This window comes from Carcharodon carcharias, chromosome 12 (assembly GCF_017639515.1).
Source record: "Carcharodon carcharias isolate sCarCar2 chromosome 12, sCarCar2.pri, whole genome shotgun sequence".
NCBI classification, from domain to species: Eukaryota; Metazoa; Chordata; class Chondrichthyes; order Lamniformes; family Lamnidae; genus Carcharodon; species Carcharodon carcharias.
In genome coordinates this window covers 41641044-41647043 of record NC_054478.1, presented here as the reverse complement: position 1 = coordinate 41647043, position 6000 = coordinate 41641044, and the positions used below count along the sequence as shown (strand labels likewise).

Here is a 6000-nt window from a genome sequence, read left to right as displayed (position 1 = left end):
ACAGCCGCTGTTGCTGCCTTTGACCTTTTCCCGGTCTGACTAACTCTGCCTACAACCCCACACCACCAAAACCCCACCCCACCCCACCCCACAATGAAAATTCTGTCCTTAAGGGGACTTTTTCCCAAGGCCTGCGGGCCAAGCCAGGAATTTTCCTGACTCCCACTACCCACGTCAAAGATGAAAATCCAGCCCAGAGACTAAGACAGAGGCTATACATGGAGAAGCCACCTCTGTGTAAATTTGAGCATTTCCTCCATTGCTCCACAAAAAAATAATTTGAACCAATAGACTGCTTAGCATTCTATAGCTAATTTTGATGAGGGTCAACCTTAAAGCGGACTGAGTGTTATATGACATTTCTAAAATCAAAAACCTTCAGATGCCGAAATCTGTAGTAAACAAATATCATATTGGAATCGCTGTCAACATCTATGTAGAATACAGATCTGTTAAGGTTTCCATTACGGGTCTTCTGTTTGAACTCTAAGCTATTACACATGAAAATGAAGAGAACGAAGGAGAGGGGAAAGGGAAAAATACACACAAGGGAAGCATACATTGCTGTAAATGTCTAAGTTCTCTCGTTCTGCCCTCTATTGTTCCATGTTAATACCGCTTGTCATACACTTGAACGCTTTACAGATCATTCCAATTTTGTGACTGTCTTTGTTGTTTTTGTTCTGATCCTTTATAAATGCTGTTCATCCACACACAATTGAATCTCTAACTTACCTATTCTCTTCAATGCTATTGATAATTTGCTGATCGTTTCGAGCATTTTCTAATTTTACTCCAAAATTGTTGCCAGGCCTCTACGCATATTAAGTGACCTGTGGCCACGTGACAATTTAACTCAATCTCTGGAAAGCTCTGGTGAACTTTTAAATGATTTTCAAATCCAGTATTTTTTAGGATGTTTCAAACATTTTGATCATTTATTTGATAGCACCTCAAAGGAAGATTATGTCTATTTAGGGGCACAGTTTAAAATTAAGGAGTCTGTCATTTAAGATTGAGATGAGGAGGCATTTTTTTTCTCTCAGAGGGTCGTTGGACTTTGGAATTATCTTCTCAGGTCGTTGAACATATTCACGGCTGAGTTCAATAGGTTTGTAATCGACAAAGGAGTCAATGGATATGAGGGGGTAGGAAGGAAAGCGGAGTTAAAGCCAAAATCAGATCATCCAGGATCTTATTGAACAGTGCCTGTGCAAGGTTGAGGGGTCGAATGGCCTACTCCTGCTCTTATGATCCTTGCCTCAACTAAATTCAATTCATTGATGCAACCTGTTATAAAAAGAGAAAGTAAAATTAGTATTTATGCAAATATGATTCCTTACATTATTAAAATGAAGACTGCTTATTGAGTTGGAACATCTAAATGCTTGCAAAATATTTTAGTCAGCAGTTACTAAATATGACCAGAAAAAGAAGAAGTTGCCACAGGTGGCAATGGGTTAAAGGGGGATTTAAATTAACATTTAGGCTGAATCTCCATTTTCCACTTTTATTAATGAATATCTAAGGTAATCAGAAAATCTTTCTTTCATTAGCTCACAAAATTAATTTACTTCTTAAAATTCCTGTATGTGGCACAGCATTTGAAAAAAAATGTCCAGCACAAGTGTTAACGTTTTTTGCAGATATTTGTTCTACAATTTTAGAAAAATTAACATTGAAGTAACAGGATGTGGTTTAACTTTGCAGATTGTGTGTAGGCACTGAATCTCTCATCCTCAACATACACCCTGCAAGATTAGTTGCAACGATAATTGCGTTTCACACATGTGACCACTGGTGGGTTCCTTTATTTGGTAAAAAGCTCACAAAACCGTTGTGTCCTAATGGCAGTTTGAACAGACAGAAGTAGGCTGAGCACTGGGTAAGAACACACTCATGTAATCCAACTTTAACTAGTAGTAATTAGCTTATTTCATTTTATAGTTGTGTCTCTATGGCATTGGGTCTGATCACCATTGTGGAGTGTATAATTATTGCTTCTCTGACTTGCTGACCTATGCAGTTTCACACATGTTGTTCAACGCTTTCTGACATAGATACAGAACCAATTGCTTCAAACAAAGTTCTTGCGGACAATATGCACATGTAGGGAAAAATATTTAACATGCAACCATAGTTTAAACTTTATTCTATGCAGTTACGCATCTTGTTCAGGCGCAGTATTCTGTGTAAGGTTATCCTCGCAAGTGGTGATCGTACTGCACTCAAGGAGTGCTAAATTTAAAAATTAGCAGACTTTCTTTGGCAATTGAATTTAAATTGAATTTAAATTTCAATATATAGATTAGGTTTAGTTTTGTGGATGGTTGAGCAATGGAAGGCTTCCTATTTTTATCCTGAAGGCATTTATTAGTTACAGACTGTAAATTTACTTTTGACTTTACTTACAACCTAAAAAGTTCTTATCTTGCAGCCTGTGCTCAATTTGTACCCCCCTCACTTTATTGTAAGGACCTCACCTACAAACCAAGTGTTCATAGGCGCAAAGTGCATCCATTTTAGGAGTACCACCTTTTCCTCGCGTGTCCTTGATTAATTTCCCTCTACTGTCTGTCTGCCTTCGGAGATAAGAACTTGTTTCATTCAGATCTTTTTGACATATACTGCTGGCAGTGATAAGATGATATTTTTAATAAATTAAAAATAGTTTCATGCTTAAAATCACAGAATCACAGAATTGTTACAGCACAGAAGGCCATTCAGCCACCGTTTCTGCACCAGCTCTCCGAATGTGCAATGCACCTCGTGCCAATCCCCTGCCTTCTTGCTGCAACCCTGTACATTGTTCCTTTTCAGAAAATAATCCAATTCGATCATAAATGCCTCGATTCCCAGAAGGAAAAGAGCAGTAAAAACTGGGAAATAAGAATACTGGTCCGAACTGGTCTTCTATAGCTTAAAATGGAACACCAATAAAAACTGGGAAATAAGAGTACTGGTCCAGATTGATTTTTCTTTCTGGATTGAACCTGCCTCCACCACACTCTCAGGCAGCTCATTCCAGATCTTAATCACTCGTTGTGCGAAAAAGTTTCTCCTCATGTTTCCACTGCTTCAGTTCTCCACTCCTCTGGGACCACGCCTGAGTTTAAGGAAGACTGGAAAATTACAGCCAGTGCCTCTTTAATTGCTGCTTTCAGCATCCTTGGATGCATCTCATTTGGCCCTGGTGCCTTATGAATTTCAAGTACAGACAGCCTATCTAATACCTCCTCCTTATCAATTTAATCCTTTAAGTGTCTGAATTACTTCTTCCTTCACCATGACTTGTCAGAATCTTCTTCTTTCCCATATAGTAATGCAGCTGTGTCGAGTGCAGGAGTTAAGCCAAGCTTTTCCAGATGGACTGGGGCCTGTTTCTGTGCTGTATAACTCTATGACTTGGTGGAACAAAATGACCTCTTTTTGTGCTGTATAACTTATATAGAGCTGAAGAGGATCTGTATGATTAAAGCTGTCCTTTAACAAAACTTGCTGCTCCCCAGCACAATCTCATTGAATGACGGAACAGGTTTAAGGGGCTAAATGGCCTATTCCAGTTCCTATGAGATACTTCCAAACTGCTCACTGAAATGCATTTTATATGGCTACTTATAAATTGTATACAAGTGAAGGAAATATAGGTAGCCTTATTGTTTTTAGCGATCAGAGGTGGTATTTAATGGAGGCAACAAGGGCCTTGTGCATCGGCTGAAGAGCTGCTGTGAGCCCCATGTCACCTCTTTTAGGGAAGGCCCACCACATCACATGCCACCCAGGTACTTGACAGACCAGCAGTGGGCCTTCCCTGGGATGTAGGACACCGGGGGCGGGGTGGGGGGTGGGGGGGGGGGGGTGGGGGGGGTGGAGAGAGGTTGGGGGGGGGGACCCGTCCGCCAAGAGCTGCCGATCAATCAGAGGCTGGGAGCTATATTGAACATCTGCACCATCAGGGATGTGGCGGCTGCTCCAGTAAGATCCTCACCCAAGGCCGAATATCATAGCTGAATCACAGGCCACAGGTGAGCGATAGCGGGAAGGAGGTTGCAGGGATGTGTTCATGGGGAATGGATGAGGGGGTTTGGCAGCAAGGGCAGGGGGTGACTCTCAACGCCAAACCCACTCCCTGATGTTGGGTCCCTCAATCAGGTGCTGATTTTCTTTGAATGAGGGACACCCCCACCAGCTCTGCACCCCACCAGCAGCCCCACATAGGTTTGCTTGTTTTGCACCCTGCATTGTGAGCCCCCAGCCTAGGTAGGATGAGGCCCTTAAGTGGGCATTAATTGTTTAGTTAAGGATCTCAATTGGCAGGGCAGGAGGCCGTGCACAAGCTTTCCCACCACAGACTTAATCAGGGTGAAGTCAGGAAGATGGCGGCTTCTCTACCCACCACCCTTCAGCCTCCCTACCCACCACACTTTGCCCTATTCAAATGGACTCCACCAAACTTGCCATGGACGAGGGCATTATATACCACTCCATGCCTACTTCCTGCATGCATAAACCTACTCGACAACTGTCCGTTATGCCGAAAATAACACAAAGCTATCTGCTTTCCCATAATATATTTACTGACCATTATTCAATACATAAAGTTATTCTATTTCATGCATGTCCTTTTCACAAAATTCAAAAACTATTCTTAGTTTTCACTGATTATTTTCATAGAACACTGAGATTTTTTGACAAATGATTAAATCATTTGAATATTGTTTGTGGTCTGTGGAAAGCTTGGGCTAAATGGGTCCAATGATTTTTTTTAGTTTAACATTTGTTTATGCAGTTAAGTGTGCTACAGTAGGAAAGCTAATTTATTTAGGAATATGTTTATGCTTCCAGATGTATCCCCGACCCTGCCTTTTCTTTTCTGATGTATACTAGCACCATGCATCTTCCCCAGTCAGTAATACATAAACTGGGATCTTCGGCTCCCATTTGTGGCAGGCGTCATAGTGGGCGGGAGCGTAAAATATCATAAGAGCGCAAAAATCGGTTCCACGTTGTTGTAAAATCAGTTTGCAATCGTCCGCTCCACCTGTCGATGGCGGGCTGTGTTTCCCACCGCCACACATCAGGAAGCTAATTTCAAATCATTAGGCTCTCTTCATAAGCCCTTCTTGCCAGAATGATCCCACCACTTTGGATCATGAGCTACATCTTGACCTAATCACACGCTGACGTGTTTCACAACAGCACATAAGCAACGTGCACCTGGCCACCTCCACTTCACTCAGGACTTCGGGGTTTGTTTGCCTACCTTGCTTCGGGCAGCACTCACAGTTATCAGCGCCAGGCTTCACAGGCGGCACCACATCACATTTAGGGGAGTTTACAGGCAAGTCTCTACTTACCAGACCACCGGTAGGTGGGAGTGGCTTTTTGATGGCAGCAGGGCTAGGGCTTACTTGGGGAAGGGGGAGAAGTGGCCTCAGGCAAGGGAAGAGACTGCAGGGCGAGGGCTATACTGGGGAAGGGGCGTATCCCAGAGTGTGTGTGGGAGCCCATGTTGATCTGTGCAAGTGGCCTCAATGTGGTATGGGTTGAAGAGGCAGTCTCCAGAGGAGATGAGGCTAAATGGAGATGTTATGGTGTGTGTGCAAGAGTAAGTTGTGATGTCCCTTGAGCTGGCAGTGATTGAGGTGCCAGTGATTGTGTGATGGACTTGTGAGTGCATGAGTTTAGAGTGATGAGATGGTTGACTTAGCCTGGTGACATGGATGAGATCATTCATCCTCTTTCTGCACTGAATGGCCAACCTCTTCTGTACAGTGTTGGCACTGACCTCCACTGCCACCGCCTCCCAAGATGGAGTGGTGAGATTGCTGGGCCTCCTGCAGCCAGAGCTGGGGTGGAGGACATCATGGCAGACTTTCAAAGGGCATTCCAGTGATGGGTCACTGAACTCTTCTTGGCTTTCGGGGCTATGCCGACATTGGAGCAGTCCTGGGCTGCAAGTATTGAGAACTGTGTGAGCGGCTACAGTTTAGATATGGC

At 43.2% G+C, this 6000-nt stretch overlaps 1 protein-coding gene across 1 annotated transcript in view; it reads left to right on the top strand.

Annotated features, from left to right (window-relative positions):
- Nucleotides 1-1847: 1847 nt before the first annotated feature.
- The window catches only part of arhgap15 (Rho GTPase activating protein 15), a 781647-nt gene continuing 777494 nt past the window's right edge, over nucleotides 1848-6000 (top strand). Inside the window, exon 1 of the mRNA XM_041201317.1 lies at nucleotides 1848-1885. The gene's annotated coding sequence lies outside the window, so the exon portion shown is untranslated. The remainder of the gene's footprint in view (nucleotides 1886-6000) is intronic.